The sequence below is a fragment of the Ranitomeya imitator genome, chromosome 7 (assembly GCF_032444005.1).
Source record: "Ranitomeya imitator isolate aRanImi1 chromosome 7, aRanImi1.pri, whole genome shotgun sequence".
Taxonomy (NCBI): domain Eukaryota; kingdom Metazoa; phylum Chordata; class Amphibia; order Anura; family Dendrobatidae; genus Ranitomeya; species Ranitomeya imitator.
Genome location: NC_091288.1, coordinates 112,712,586 through 112,722,142, shown reverse-complemented (window position 1 = coordinate 112,722,142; position 9,557 = coordinate 112,712,586).

Genomic DNA, 9,557 nt, shown 5'->3' with positions numbered 1-9,557 from the left:
TTGCCAAACCATTGACCGATTTGACCAAGAAGGGTGCTGATCTGGTTAATTGGTCTTCTGCTGCTGTGGAAGCTTTTCAGGAGTTGAAGCGTCGTTTTTGTTCTGCCCCTGTGTTGTGTCAGCCAGATGTTTCTCTTCCGTTCCAGGTCGAGGTTGATGCTTCTGAGATTGGAGCAGGGGCGGTTTTGTCACAGAGAGGTTCTGATTGCTCAGTGATGAAACCATGTGCTTTCTTTTCCAGGAAGTTTTCGCCCGCTGAGCGTAATTATGATGTGGGCAATCGAGAGTTGCTGGCCATGAAGTGGGCATTCGAGGAGTGGCGTCATTGGCTTGAAGGAGCTAAGCATCGCGTGGTGGTATTGACTGATCATAAGAACTTGACTTATCTCGAGTCTGCCAAGCGCTTGAATCCTAGACAGGCCCGTTGGTCGTTATTTTTTGCCCGCTTCGACTTTGTGATTTCGTACCTTCCGGGCTCTAAAAATGTGAAGGCGGATGCTCTGTCTAGGAGTTTTGTGCCCGACTCTCCGGGTTTATCTGAGCCAGCGGGTATCCTCAAGGAAGGAGTCATTGTGTCTGCCATCTCCCCTGATTTGCGGCGGGTGCTGCAAAAATTTCAGGCGAATAAACCTGATCGTTGTCCAGCAGAGAAACTGTTCGTCCCTGATAGGTGGACTAATAAACTTATCTCTGAACTTCATTGTTCGGTGTTGGCTGGTCATCCTGGAATCTTTGGTACCAGAGAGTTAGTGGCTAGATCCTTCTGGTGGCCATCTCTGTCACGGGATGTACGTACTTTTGTGCAGTCCTGTGGGATTTGTGCTAGGGCTAAGCCCTGCTGTTCTCGTGCCAGTTGGTTGCTTTTGCCCTTGCCGGTCCCAAAGAGGCCTTGGACACATATTTCGATGGATTTCATTTCTGACCTTCCCGTTTCTCAAAAGATGTCAGTCATTTGGGTGGTCTGTGATCGCTTTTCTAAAATGGTCCATCTGGTGCCCTTGGCTAAATTGCCTTCCTCCTCTGATTTGGTACCTTTGTTCTTTCAGCATGTGGTTCGGTTGCATGGCATTCCTGAGAATATTGTTTCAGACAGAGGTTCCCGGTTTGTTTCAAGGTTTTGGCGAGCCTTTTGTGGTAGGATGGGCATTGACCTATCCTTTTCCTCGGCTTTCCATCCTCAGACTAATGGCCAGACCGAACGAACCAATCAGACCTTGGAAACATATCTGAGATGTTTTGTTTCTGCAGACCAGGATGATTGGGTGTCCTTTTTGCCGTTGGCTGAGTTCGTCCTTAATAATCGGGCCAGCTCGGCTACCTTGGTTTCTCCATTTTTTTGCAATTCTGGGTTCCATCCTCGTTTCTCTTCAGGACAGGTTGAGTCTTCAGACTGTCCTGGTGTGGATTCCGTGGTGGATAGGTTGCAGCAGATCTGGACTCAGGTAGTGGACAATTTGATCTTGTCCCAGGAGAAAGCTCAACTTTTCGCTAATCGCAGACGCCGTGTGGGTCCCCGACTTCGTGTTGGGGATCTGGTTTGGTTATCTTCTCGTCATATTCCTATGAAGGTTTCCTCTCCTAAATTTAAACCTCGTTTTATTGGTCCGTATAGGATTTCTGAGGTTCTCAATCCTGTGTCTTTTCGTTTGACCCTCCCAGACTCCTTTTCCATACATAATGTATTCCATAGGTCGTTGTTGCGGAGATACGTGGCACCTATGGTTCCATCTGTTGAGCCTCCTGCCCCGGTTTTAGTGGAGGGGGAATTGGAGTATATTGTGGAGAAGATTTTGGATTCTCGTGTTTCTAGACGGAAACTCCAGTATCTGGTTAAATGGAAGGGTTATGCTCAGGAAGATAATTCCTGGGTTTTTGCCTCTGATGTTCATGCTTCCGATCTTGTTCGTGCCTTTCATGCGGCTCATCCTGGTCGTCCTGGGGGCTCTGGTGAGGGTTCGGTGACCCCTCCTCAAGGGGGGGGTACTGTTGTGAATTCTGTGGCTGAATTCACTCCTATGGTCACAAGTGGTACTGCAGCTTCTGAGCTTCCTCCCTCAGGTGTTCTGGTGAGCTCGTTAACTGCTTCATTACTTAACTCCGCCTGATGCTGCTATCCTTGCTCCTTGTCAATGTTTCAGTGTTGGATCTGAGCTTCTCCTGATTGTTCCTGTGACCTGCTGCTCTGTATAGCTAAGTGCTTTTGTTTTTTTGTTGCTTTTTTTCTGTCCAGCTAGTCTTTTGTTTTGCTGGAAGCTCTGAGACGCAAAGGGTGTACCGCCGTGCCGTTAGTTCGGCACGGTGGTTTTTTTTTGCCCCCTTTGCGTGGTTTGCTTTAGGGTTTTTTGTAGACTGCAAAGTTCGCTTTACTGTCCTCGCTCTGTCCTAGAATATCGGGCCCCACTTTGCTGAATCTATTTCATCCCTACGTTTTGTCTTTTCATCTTACTCACAGTCATTATATGTGGGGGGCTGCCTTTTCCTTTGGGGAATTGCTCTGGGGCAAGTCAGGCCTATTTTTCTATCTGCAGGCTAGCTAGTTTCTTAGGCTGTGCCGAGTTGCCTAGGTAGTTGTTAGGCGCAATCCACAGCCGCTTTTAGTTGTGTTTAGGATAGGATCAGGTGTGCAGTCTACAGAGTTTCCACGTCTCAGAGCTCGTTCTTGTATTTTTGGGTATTTGTCAGATCACTGTGTGCGCTCTGATCGCTAAGCACACTGTGTTTCTGGATTGCCTTCATAACACCTGTCATTAGCAAACATAACAGGTTTGGGGTGAGCTGGACCACAGAGTGAAGGCAAAAGGGCCAACAAGTGCTGAACATGGGGGCGTGGCTTGGGCATGGAGCTGTGAGCACACATCTCTCCTGAGCTCCAGCGTGCCTGAGACCTCTGCAGAAATTATATAGCCACCATCAGCTCCACTCACCCACCCATGTTGAAGAGCAAGGTCGGTCTCCGCTCCCAGGCACTCAGGGAGCTCACAGCGGGTCCCGCAGGCTCCACTATCACCAGGTACATGTCGGTGTCTGGAAGGGCGGGAAAGAGAGCAGCTCCTTCAGCCATGGTGGAGGGGAGAGGTGCATCCTCCTCCTTGCAGCAGCACCCACACAGGATCTCTCCACCTGGAAATGCAGGCACTCAGAAGAATGGGGCCACAGCAGAGAAGGCACAGGAGAGAGGACGAGTGATTGCTGCACCAGGGACCAGCCGCTCACCACAGAAGCTGACAGGAGGGAGCCGAGCACAGAGCAAGGGAGAGGTGAGAACTGTGACCTGCCCCTCCCCCCCTGGACAGACTGTGTAACAGGCTGAGGACCTGTCTCCCCCTATACTGCACCCTTATCAGGCTCAGGAAACTGAAATGGTCCCCCCACTACTACCACCAGGGAGACATGAGAGAGGGGCCTCTCCCAGCCTAGTGGCCCAGGACATTGTGCCCACCATCACTGCATCTCATGGCCTCCACACACAGGCTCCTGTTAGGTCCATGGCCTCTGATGACTTTATCACTGCCTCTGAGCTGAGAGCGCAGCTGAGTGCCTTCCCTACAAAGGCTGACATGGAGGGCTATATACAGCGTCTGGAGGCAGTGTGCAGGAGTGAAGTGGGGTCCCTTAAAGGGAACCTGTCACCCCGAAAATCGCGGGTGAGGTAAGCCCACCGGCATCAGGGGCTTATCTACAGCATTCTGTAATGCTGTAGATAAGCCCCCGATGTTACCTGAAAGAGGAGAAAAAGACGTTATATTATACTCACCCAGGGGCGGTCCCGCTGCTGGTCAGGTCAAACGGGCGTCTCTGGTCCGCTGCGGCGCCTCCCATTTTCATTACAAGACGTCCTCTTCTGATCTTCAGCCACGGCTCCGGCGCAGGTGTACTTTGCTCTGCCCTGTTGAGGGCAGACAAAGTACTGCAGTGCGCAGGAGCCGGGCCTCTTACCTTTCCGGCGCCTGCGCACTGCAGTACTATCTTCTGCCCTCAAGAGGGCAGAGCAAAGTACGCCTGCGCTGGAGCCGTGGCTGAAGATCAGAAGAGGACATCTTGTAATGAAGATGGGAGGCGCCGCAGTGGACCAGAGACACCCATCCGACCGGACCAGCAGCGGGACCGCCCCTGGGTGAGTATAATATGATGTCTTTTTCTCCTCTTTCAGGTAACATCGGGGGCTTATCTACAGCATTACAGAATGCTGCAGATAAGCCCCTGATGCCGGTGGGCTTACCTCACCCGCAATTTTCGGGGTGACAGGTTCCCTTTAAGGAAGACGTGTCTCACCTTACCACCACTGTCTCTGCATTAGAAGCTAAAGTGGGGTCGCTTTCCTCACAAAGCAGCAGCTTCTTGACCTACACTCAGAGACTTTCAATGTGGTCCTAGATATGCTGGAGGACTCTGAGAACAGGAACAGGAGGAATAATATCAGGCTCCGTGGGATCCCTGAGTCTGTAGCCCCACGTGATCTCTCCTCGGCCCTCCATGGCATTTTCAATTCTCTCTTAGGGAGGTCACCCACTGAACACATTGAAATTGACAGAGCCCACCGCTCGCTAGGCCCAAAGAACCCCGATACACCTAAGCCGAGGGACGTCATCTGTAGGATTCACTACTTCCAAACTAAGGATGACATCATGCGTAAGGTGAGGGACCACGATGCTATTGATTTTAATGGGTCTGATGTCCTTCTCTTGTCTGACCTCTCACGCTTCACCCTGGCTAAACGGAGGGCTCTGCGCCCCCTCCTGGAGGTGCTGCGGGAAAATAAGATCCCCTACAGTAGGGGTTACCCATTTCAATTACAAGTACGCAGTGATAAAGGATTGATAATTTTGAGATCCCCATCAGATCTGCAGAACTTCATCGCTACACTGGGCTTACCTATGGTCACACTGGGAGACTGGCCTCGCCTTACTGCGTCTGACCTATGGGGCCCACACCGTGCTGGAGGCCCCCCCACCAGAGGCGTAGCTAGAGCTTTTGCCGCCCGGGGCTGTTCCCGAGTTTGGCGCCCCCCCCCTCCCCCGGCTCAATACACACAAAGGTTATCAAAAATGGTTTTCCTGTTTTGTAGAACTTAAACTGGGCCTAATGGTGTCACCCCCAAATGCCAAACCTGTGACTTAATACCACCACACCATGACCAGACCACAGTGGCCGAATAATACTACATACAAGGGACAAATACCACAACACCATTTCCAGACCACATATTACCACCACATAGTGACTGAATACTACAATACTGATCAGTAATAAAAAAAAACACAATACTATCACCATAAGTGCCAGTATTCACAGGAGATCTGTACTTAGTATGCAGTGTCTGTGTAGAGGTAATACAGAGATCACTGGTGGTATTATACACAGGAGCTCTGTATATAATGTATAGATAATACAGTGATCACTGACGACATTGTACACAGGACCTCTGTATATAGTATACAGTGTATAGTGTCAGTGTATAGGTAAGGCTACGTTCACATTAGCGTTGCGCCGCTGTTGCGTCGGCGACGCAGCGGCGACGCGCCCCTATGTTTAACATAGGGGACGCGTGCGTTTTTTGGGTGGCGTTTTTCGCCACGTGCGTCGTTTCCGACGCTAGCGTCGGACGCAAGAAAATGCAACAAGTTGCATTTTCTGTGCGTCCGATTTTCGTCAAAAACGACGCACGCGTCGCAAAACGCGCGCGTTTTTGCGCGCGTTTGCGCGCGTTTTAACATGCGTCGCGCGTTGCGTCGCCGACGCAGGGCGGCGCAACGCTAATGTGAACGTAGCCTAACACTGACTCACCAGTGACGTCTCTAGGTGAAGTCCTTCATCTTTCATCCCGCACAGACCGCTATCATTTCTTCCAGCCAGGACTCGTTTCTGCAGGAAATAACACAGTTATCTCGAGCTCCGCTTGCAGAACACATTACTTAATTTTTCACAACTTCTACATTACACCACATGAAGAAAAAAAAGGCGACATAGTGTCACTCTACACAGTAACAGGACCGCCCCCCCATTTAAAACAGTGTCCTCAAAAAAATAAAATAAATACATCACTGCAGTAATAATATCCCTTATATAGACCCTATGGTAATACTATTCCCCACCCTGGCCCCGTTTATCTCATTCCTGGCTCCAGCCATATGTTTTCGCATCCTGCCCTCATGAGTGTCCATACTGCCCCACAAGCCTCCATCGTATCCGTCCTGCCCCATGATCCAATCCTGCCTCGTGTCTCCAATCATGCCCCGTATCTACATTCTGCCCATGCCTCAAGTCCTGCCCCCAGTGAGTCCAACAATCTGCCCCAGTGTGTCCAGCATATTACCCCCATGTTGTCCAGCATTGCCCCAGTGTGTCCAGCAATCTGCCCCAGTGTCCAGCAATCTGCCCCAGGGTCTCCAGCATTGCCCCAGTGTGCACAGCAATCTGCCACAGTGTGCACAGCAATCTGCCACAGTGTGCACAGCAATCTGCCACAGTGTGCACAGCAATCTGCCACAGTGTGCACAGCAATCTGCCACAGTGTCCAGCATTGCCCCAGCGTGTCCAGCAATCTGCCCCAGTGTCCAGCATTGCCCCAGCGTGCACAGCAATCTGCCCCAGCGTGCACAGCAATCTGCCCCAGCGTGCACAGCAATCTGTCCCAGCGTGCACAGCAATCTGCCCCAGCGTGCACAGCAATCTGCCCCAGCGTGCACAGCAATCTGCCCCAGTGTCCAGCATTGCCCCAGCGTGCACCGCAATCTGCCCCAGCGTGCACAGCAATCTGCCCCAGCGTGCACAGCAATCTGCCCCAGTGTGCACAGCATTGCCCCAGCGTGTCCAGCAATCTGCCCCAGTGTCCAGCATTGCCCCAGTGTCCAGAAATCTGCCCCAGGGTCTCCAGCATTGCCCCAGTATGTCCAGAAATCTGCCCCAGTGTGTCCAGAAGTCTGCCCCAGGGTCTCCAGCATTGCCTCAATGTGTCCAGAAATCTGCCCCAGGGTCTCCAGGATTGCCCCAGTGTGTCCAGCAATCTGCCCCATGGTCTCCTGTATTGCCCCAGTGTGTCCAGCATTCTGCCCCATGGTCTCCAGTATTGCCCCAGTGTGTCCAGCATTCTGCCCCATGGTCTCCAGTATTGCCCCAGTGTGTCCAGCATTCTGCCCCATGGTCTCCAGTATTGCCCCAGTGTGTCCAGCAATCTGCCCCATGGTCTCCAGTATTGCCCCAGTGTGTCCAGCAATCTGCCCCATGGTCTCCAGTATTGCCCCAGTGTGTCCAGCATTGCCCCCAGACAGAGTCAGACATAAAGAAAAAAAAAATTAAGATCCTCACCTCTCCCGTTCCTAGTGCAGGTCCGGTGCAGCCAGTCAGCGTCTCTCCAGCTCTGCAACGCTCAGGACAGAGAGGCTGAGCGGCGCGCACAGTGATGACGTCATCGCGCCCTCTGCCCTGAGACGTCGCAGAGTTAGAGGGCGCTGAAGACGCTGCAGCTGCCGCAGGAACCAGGAGAGGTGAGTATTAGAGCGGGGGCCGGGGGTGGGGGGAGCCTGGTCTTGGCGGCGGACGGCGCCGCCCGAAGATTTAAAGGGCCCGCGCCTTTTTTTTTTTCTCTTCCCCCTCCTGCAGCGCCGGCCGCCCCCCGCATTGTGCCGCCCGGGGCGGCCCGCCCCCCCGCACCCTCCTTCCTACGCCACTGCCCCCCACCGTGTCGCTGGGAAAGAGGAAACGGGGCTCCCGCCGTAGACATGCCTCCGTTACTCATGCTGATGACACTTGATCACCTAATTCAGACCTTATGATCACTATTGCCCCTTTTCTCTTTTTGCTTTCTTGCCGCCTACATTGTCCCTCCATGTTGCCAGGCTCTCACGGGGGGCTTGGTCGTGACTTCGCTTTAGCCTGTTAATTGTGGATGGATTGGAGCCACATGTTTTGTAGTGGTGACATTTCTATCTGATTCTACCTGGGACTCCTGGGCGGGGTTACTAGCATGTTTCATTTTGCACTCTTTCTGAATGTCCACCGACGTCAATTGACTCCTCATGTACTGTGCTCAACTGTTGCACTACCGCATTAATGTGCTAATGTTATTTTATGTTGGCTAACGCTGCTCTTTCTCCTGAAATGTGACTTTTTGATGATACCCCTTCGGGGGATTGTTATGACTCTGTTCATTTCGAAAAATGTACTTGGTCCACGATCCGCTGTTATGTTCGTTAACAACGTTTATGTTACCAGGGTCATGGGCCTACTGGGTAGTGTTGGATTTTTTTTTAATTTTCTTTTTTGCTGCAGGGGCTCGGCTGGTTGCTCTCTGCTCAATCACCTCCCCACTAGGGTGTGTCTCTGACACTACTTCTGAAGAGTTTTCTCTGATATTGTCCTGTACCCTTGAGGCCTAGTAGCTTCTTGGTTTTTCTCTTTCTTTTTGGTCGGAACCCTGTCTTCCGGCTGAACTACTCTCTTGGTGCTTTACTTTCTCTGTATCTATTTTTCCCCACTTTCCACCCCTCCTACTCCTTTCCGACCCGATTGTACCACCCGCAGGCCCGATAGTTCCTATGGCATCCCTACAACTCTGCTTGCTTAATGTCAGGGGGTTTAATGTCCCTGAAAAGCGATCAAAGGTTTTATACAGTATGCATAAGAAATGGGTTGACATACTTCTGCTGCAGGAGACACATTTCCGATCAGACAGAATCCCTAAGCTTAACCATAAATACTACACACAGTGGTTCCATGGCAGTAACTCTGACTCCAAGTCTAAAGGTGTCAGCATTGCATTGCACAAGTCTTTACAGGCTCAGGTAGTTGCCTCTAAAGTGGATTCTAATGGTCGATATGTGTTTTTAAAGCTCAAAATTGCCCATGATTTGTTCACCATAGCTAACATTTATCTCCCCAATCAAGATGAGGTCCGAGCCTGCAGAAAGTACCTACGGGACCTCTCAGCCTTTGTGGAAGGCTATGTGATTATGGGAGGGGACTTCAATATGGTGTTGGACCGCGCTGTGGATTCCTCTTCGGGCAGGTCGGCGGTGTCCCTCTCACAGCTGGAGAGACTGCGGCAGGCCTTGATGGACTCAAGGTTGGTGGATGTATGGAGGTTACTACACACCACTACCTGAGATTATACCTACTTCTCCACAGTACATAATTCCTATAGTAGATTGGATTATTTTTTGATCAGCCACGGGCTCCTGTCTCTTGACCCAAAGTCTGACATTGCAGATGTTGTGGTCAGACCATGCCCCAGTTTTGCTCTCCCTTCAGCTGCCGAGCCTTTCTCCGAGAGAATGGACCTGGTCCTTAAACCCTGGTCTCCTTGGAGATCTAACGTGTCAGGCGGCCGTGCGAACAGCAATCTCAGACTTTCTAGATTTTCACAAGCATGACCCCACGGCCATCCCATACCAATGGGAGGCTTTGAAAGGAGTTATACTGGGAGTATTTATACAACAGGGGGCCCGACTAAAGAGAGAGAGGGAGACTAACATTGTGGGTTTGTTGACTCGTATCCAAACTCTGGAGTTGGATCATAAACGGACTAGAGATGCTGGGGTGCTGGCTGATCTCCTCCGGGC